This window comes from Schistocerca piceifrons, chromosome X, assembly GCF_021461385.2.
Source record: "Schistocerca piceifrons isolate TAMUIC-IGC-003096 chromosome X, iqSchPice1.1, whole genome shotgun sequence".
In the NCBI taxonomy this organism is placed as follows: Eukaryota; Metazoa; Arthropoda; class Insecta; order Orthoptera; family Acrididae; genus Schistocerca; species Schistocerca piceifrons.
In genome coordinates this window covers 460867182-460874608 of record NC_060149.1, presented here as the reverse complement: position 1 = coordinate 460874608, position 7427 = coordinate 460867182, and positions in this window count along the sequence as shown.

The window sequence follows — 7427 nt, the reverse complement described above, 5'->3', positions numbered from 1 at the left end:
ATCAAAGTCCGGACGCCGTCCGCATAAGCAGCGCCAGCGAGACAGGAAATCGCCGCAAGTCTGCGCGCGCCACCGCTGGCTTCTGGTTTCTTAAGCGCTGGAGTCGCGAGCGCTAGGACAGTTCTGTATTCGCCGCTCAGTTGTATACTTGCTAGTCAGTTGTGTGTTCATCGCAGCAGAGTTGTTGTTTGTCGTCAGCCGACGCTGACCTAGCCGCTCCGACTCGAACTAGACAGATTTCTGTAGACACGGAGTTCACTATTGTGTTTCTGTATCTTCGTTAATAAAGATAAGTACCGACTTTTATTTAATCAGAGTGTTTAGGTTTTCATCTTTCTGTTCACTGTTCCAGCGGACCGGTCGGCCCGCTATTAAAAGTGTGGCGGTGACTTCGTAAGCCGTTTCTACAGCGAATTGTTTGTCGCTACGAACGCCGCCACAAAACTCCCAACAAGCGCCTACCAGCCAAATCAAAAGCTACCTGGCGCGACCGTCGTTGCTTGGAGCCCTGGTGTCCCAAGAACACGGGCATCTACTCCTTGGCATACGTGGGAACGGTGCACCTCAGGATATCAGTAGTGCGATCACTGTGTAGTCAGATGGCTACGACCAAGAGGGTATATGAAGACCCCAGCACGAAGGTCTGGCTACCGTGATGGGAACTGTGTGTGAAGAAATCCAGTATTGTCATGCGGCAAAAGAGGACAGCGGACAATGGATGGAGATTATGCACCACGTAAGATGTCCTCAACCAAATAGCTAGAATAGTGGTGGAGTTGCAGCGCCATGACAATAATGGGTGCAGGAAATATTAATGCACGAGGTATAGAAGATGCACCACGTAAGGCGTCCTTCCCTAAATGACCTGCACTTCGGAAAATTTGAACAGTGTGTAGGTCAAACCCTAAAAGGAGACCATAACGTATTAGGCAGAAAGGTGAGAGACTCCTATTAGTCGTCTATTACGACAGGCAGGAATCCCTAGGGACCATTCTAGGCTCCGAAACCACAAGGTGCATGAATGTCATTGAGTTGGTTCACAGTATCAGTGATGTGTTAAGTACTTCTGACAAAGACCAGTGATACCGATACTATTCTAATACTGATGAAATATTAAGACATTATGTTACTAAATGCCAACGGTCTTTCCGCAGTGGTAACACCGGTTACCGTCAAATCACTGAAGCTAAGCGCTGTCTGATTGGGTTAGCATTTGGACTGGTGACCTTCCGGTCTGCCGAGCGCTGTTGGCAAGTGGGGTGCATTCTGCCCTTGTGAGGCAACACTGAGGAGCTACTTGACTGAGAAGATGCGGCTCCGGTCTTGAAAACTGACACACGGCCGGGAGAGAGGTGTGCTGACAACATGCCCCTCCATATCCGCATCCAGTGACGCCTGTGGGCTGAGGATGACACGGCGGCCGGTCGGTACCATTGGGCCCTCCAAGACCTGTTAGGACGGAGTATAATTTTTTGTGTTACTTAAGTATAATTATCCTTTCCAACGTTTTCCTAGAAACGCATATTTCATTTCTGTAATGTTTTGACGTCTGCTCTATATCTGTTTTGATATTTAACCACCGTTCAGAGAAATCACCTCATCTTCTTATTCTGTTTGCTTTTACTATCGTCTCAGACTCGGGAATTTGACGAAAGTTTGTATGTGTGAATGCCAATGCAATTGTTTGTTTTTCTCTGAATAGAGAGGATATATTACTATACATTTACAGATCAGAAAGCAGTCCTCGAAAACTTTGTGTTGACATATTTGTGTTAACATATTTCCACACACAAAAACACACAAAAAGTTTTTTGGAAGTTTGTGGTAAGGTCTTATGGGACCAAACTGCTGAGGTCATCGGTCCCTAAGCCTACATAATTATCTTACGCTATGGACAACACACACACCCATGCGCGATGGAGGACTCGAACCTACGTCGGGGGCATCCGCACGGACCGTGACAAGGCGCCTAAGACCAAGCGGCTACCCTGTGACGACAGAAGAGACGAGGATTAATATTCTTGTTGCCGTTGCAGTTGATCCGCACGTTAGGTCCCGCGCAACCGCATCACGAAGTGGCATGAGTCCGGCAAGTCTCCTACGCATTCTCCATTGATATAGGTTCCATCTGTATCACACCTTTCTCGATAGAGAGCTGCATGGAAACTATTATGATAATCGTGTTCACCTCTATACATGGCCATTAAGACAGGATACTCAAAATGTATCATGTACCTTGTTTAGCGATGAATCCACATTTACCTATTCTGGCCAGGTAAACCACCGAAACATGCACTACTTCTCTGTTGACAAACCCCGTTGGCTTCTTTACATGGAACGTTTGCGTCCATGAAGCGCAAAGGTGTGATGTGGGGTAGTGAACAATCAGCTAACAGGCCAATTTTTTATACACGGAACACCGAACGCGCACAAGTATTGCAGCCGCCCGACACACCGTCTTCTACGGATGCTAGAACACGTTCCTCTGCAGACTAAGAAGAACATGTGGTACCAACGTGATGGCTGTCCAGCCCATAATGCACGAAGTACTGCAGCGTGTCTTCACGAATTGTTTTCAAATCGTTGTATCGGACGCAGAGGACCTGTGCCTTGGCCGGCCCGTTTTCCCGATTTGACGCATGTATGCTTTTTTTCTGCGCGAAAAGCTGAAAGGCGTTGTCTACAGTAACATACGAACTGCACCCGATGATCTGCAACGACGTAAAGTGTAGCCTGCTCGAACATTGCCAGTAAGTGTGCAGCGATCGTTCCATACCAGATTGGAAGCGTGTAGTGACACTGCCCACTGGTCAGTTTGAACACAAACTGTGATGGTCAGTTGCCTCGTTACAGATCAGAAACCCCATACCTAGCGTATGCACTTGTATTGTTCGTTTTTCCAAATACGATATCTCGTAAACGAGTCGCACTGGAATGCTGCAACAAACATCATTCACATACTAATTTACCCTACTTTTAGTTCGTTAATGCCAATGGTCATTGTTACATTTAAAAAGTGTATGATTTACAAGCTATTCATTGGATAACTATACGAGCACCTGACTACCAATCCATTCTATGAAAACCGCTCATCAATAGCACTTTCCATTTCCACAATATTTGCGACGCAAGCTTAAGGTGTATACGTGTGTGTGTGTGTGTGTGCGTGTGTGTGTGTGTGTGTGTGTGTGTGCGTACGTACACAAATTTGCATATACGATTTACGTATAAACATAACCAGAATAAACAGAACCAGAATCAATATCGTAAATAACCAATGACCGACCCTGAATTGTCACGGATGGCATCAATTAGTTACCTATGGCCGGACGACTTGTCTTTCGGCAAGACAATACATTATAATACAATTTGTCCTCGTGAACGAGACTAAATGTTAGTGTAACCGTATCAAAATCCCCACAGACGTTTCAGAGATTATTCTTCACATAAAGACAGAAAACCACACCGAGAAAGGAGGCGCAGTGGTTAGCACACCCGCGTCAGGCCATCCTGATTTAGGTTACCCGTAACTTACCTAAATCGCTGCAGGCAAATGCCGAGATCGTTCCTTTGAAAGGGCACGGCCGACTTCCTTCCCCACCCTTCCTTAATGCGATAGGACCGATCTTCTCACTGTTTGGTCCCCTCCTCCAAATCGACCTACCACCACCACCAGAAAACCACTTGTAGCTGCAATGCCATGATTCCTCGGTTACAGCCACTCTCCTTTCTGCGCTGGGACAGTACAATTGTACCCGACAAATGGCTCAAGTGACGTGTTGTCAGGTACAGGGGTAGCGGCGGATACTCGCGTCTCGATTCTCTGAGCACACGGAGAAGACGATTTCGGAGATGACGTCAGTGAACCCGCTGGAGTATTTAAAGCGAGTTCACGAAGTGCATTTCTGACATTTACTATACATCCTTTACCGCCTCTCGTCGCTACAACGCACCCTTGCGGCATTGAATACCACGGCTGGCAGTGGTCGTAATGTTTCTGACTCATCGATGTAGTTTTCTTTTCAGTAGCTGTGGTTCCATCAGTCATGACAACAGATCACATTTACAAAACCTTTGGATCGTTACTGGAAACGAAAATCGGGCCAGGCGGGTGGACTGTACGTTCGAATATCGTCTTTGAACAATGAACACTCCGATTCACGAATATAGCTATTACTGTTATTTCGCTTTTCTGGACCTTGACCTTGATTCGGAACATTGCTTCATTTTTGTTGTTGTTTACGGTGAATCCGACATTGTTAATCGGTACTAATTGACAGCTGAGGTACTGAATATGCACCAAATGAAGCAGGGAAAAGGAAATGAAGGCGTATAAAACTATGAAGCTGAGTGTAAGTATAAAAAATGGTAAAGTACGAATGGCCAGAGGACGCCTGCGAAACAACAGAACTATGCATTACCGGGGAAAAGACAGTTTCCGCCTATAAGTAACTTAAGAGTCCTTTGGACCAAAGAGGAGCAGCTGCCTGAATTTCTAGAGCAGGGAAGACAGGAAGGATGAAGGAATGTATAGAATGGTTTTGCAAAGGAAATGAACTTAAAAAGCGAGGCTATAGAAGAGGTGGATCAAGTAAATGAAGATGCGATGGGAGATGTGATACTGCGAGAAAAATGTGACACAGCTCTGAAAGACCTACGTCGAGAAGAATTATTGAGATCCTTGAAAGAGGCAGCCACGAAAAACCTTTCCTCATGATCTGCATGATATGTGAGACACGTGGATCATCCTCAGGCATCAAAGGAGAGTGTAATAATTGCAATTATGAAAACGAAAACTACAAAATTGTTGAACATTACCGAATTATGTTTCATCAACCACTGATACGAATTACTTACAGAAGAGTGGAAAAAAATTCCCAGACGCCACCCGCACGGCAGATTAATTACTTTGCCCGACAAATGTGGGAACACACGAGCCCATGCTGACGCTCTGATACACCTTACAAGGAAATATCACCAATGTGACCTCATATTTTAAGGAGAAAAAAGCACAATTGGAAGATGTCAGTCCCTGAAATAGATCCCGCACGAAAATTTCGGCCATAATAATGCCAGTACGGAGCTGTGACCCCTCTGATAGTACAACTTACAAACTTTCGCGGGCACCGATTGCTTGACAGGGAAGTAATATGTTTATGAAACCCTTTTTCCACATTTGTAACACGCTTTGTCCATTGCACCAAAGTTTGCGGTTTCTAACCTGTAACTGGCACCAGAGATGACTTTGATTCGAACATTTGTAGGTTGCGATTCATCAGTGCAGTGCAAATAGATGAAACAAATGAGTGTGTCATTAAATAAGTGGCGTAGCGCTATCTCTATTATTAAACATGCAGTTGCATATTATTTTAAAAACTCTCACTATTAAAGGCAACCAAATTTGCAGGAGATGCGCTATTCTCCAACGTGAATGGCATGAAGAAATTGTAAGTCAGAAATCGTGAGTTTCATTTCATAATAATTCTTCAGTGGCTTAGGTTTATTCTTTTATATTTTGATGCATTTATCACCAGAATATAAAACTCAGAATATTTTTAAAATAATGTTGAACTTGAATGGGCACAATGTTGACGTGTTACATACTCCTATCAATAACTAATTTTAGCGTAGAATTATTTATATTGTCGAAATGATTTCAAAACACGTTGGGCAGATGTGTCCACATCCTCTCTACTCTTCCCTCGCCTTCTACATTCCGCTAATAGTAGGGCTCTGGTCTTCCCATCGCTGTACAGTACTTTACGTTCAGACATTTGGCAGCTGCACTGAGAGGACCGAGCAACCAACAATCCGTGCGCGGGGAAGTGTAAAAGCTGTACTTTCGAAAGGTCATAGCTTTTTACTATCAGAATAATGACCCAAATTTCGCTCGGTATCGATTGCTGGAGCCAATATCTTGCAAGTGTTCTTATTACTCCTTACAATATGAGGTCGCATTGGTGATGCTTCCTTATTACAAGATCGACTGGAGAAATTAAAACCGACGTTTATAACAACTGTAGAGTTGGACAAAAATTAGGACAGTGTTCGTTATAACACACTCGTTGAAATACTGAAGGTATCGCGTATAATACAAGAAGCGAAAACTATCTACAATTTGAACAGAAACGAAACCACTGTTACAAGACTGACAGCACGACAAAGACTGAGAAGGCAGTAATATAGTATTGTGGCATTTCTCCATGTTATTCAGTCTGCACATGCAACAAACAGTAGAGAGAACTATAGATAAATTTGGAGTACGAAATAATGTTCACAGAGTACAAATAGAAACTAGGTGTCTTAAAGGCTATATTGTAATTCTGTCAGAGGCAGAAAAGGCCTTGGAATAACAGTTGGGCATAACGGATACTGTCTTGGAATGAGATTGTAAGATGAGTATCATCAAAAGTAATACAAGGGTAAGGGAATGTAGTCGAATTACATCAGGTGGTGCCGACAGAATTAAATTAGGGAACTAGACACTGAAAGTAGACGACGCGTTTTCCTATGTAGGATCTACTTCACTGGCAGTAACAAAATCATTTTTGAGCAAGAGAAAATTGTTGACATAAAGTATAAACTGAAGTTTTAGGAATATTTGCTGATGGTACTTGTAATGAGTTTAATCATATTCGGGATAGAAAGTTGGATGATAATTGGCTCAACAATGAGGGAATGACAGCCTTAGTAACTGAATGATAACCATGCAGTTTAGCCCCTTTACTCTACAAAACAACCAACCTTAAAAACGAGGTGCTACAGAGTAATGTTGAACATCTGATAGGTAGACCAATAACTAATAAGGAAATACCGAATCGTATTGGGTAAAAATGATATTTATGGTACAGGTCGACTAAATGAAATTATCAACTGAAAGGGCAAATTCTGACTTTTAGAAATCGTCAGTTTGGTAATGGAAGGAGGACTGCGAAATAATTATTCTAGAGAGAAACCAAAGCCTGAACATAATAAGCAAATTCAAATGGATGAAGTTGGTATAGTTATGCTGAGATGAAGCTGGTTCAAATGGTTCAAATGGTTCTGAGCACTATGGGACTTAACATCTGTGGTCATCAGTCCCCTAGATCTTAGAACTACTTAAACCTAACTAACCTAAGAACATCACACACATCCATGCCCGAGGCAGGATTCGAACCTGCGACCGTAGCAGTCCCGCGGTTCCGGACTGAGCGCCTAGAACCGCGAGACCACCGCGGCCGGCAGATGATGATGCTTGCGAAGGATAGACAAGAATGGATAGCTTCATCAACCAATCTTCGGAATGAACTCCACAACAATTCTCAGATTAGCTCACGTTACTTGTGTTAGTAACGTTCGCTCTCTGCTGTGTTTTCGTTTATCAAATTTGCATCGAAGTTGGAGCCCACACGCTACGTTATTCGCAGAAGTGAACAGCGTAGTTT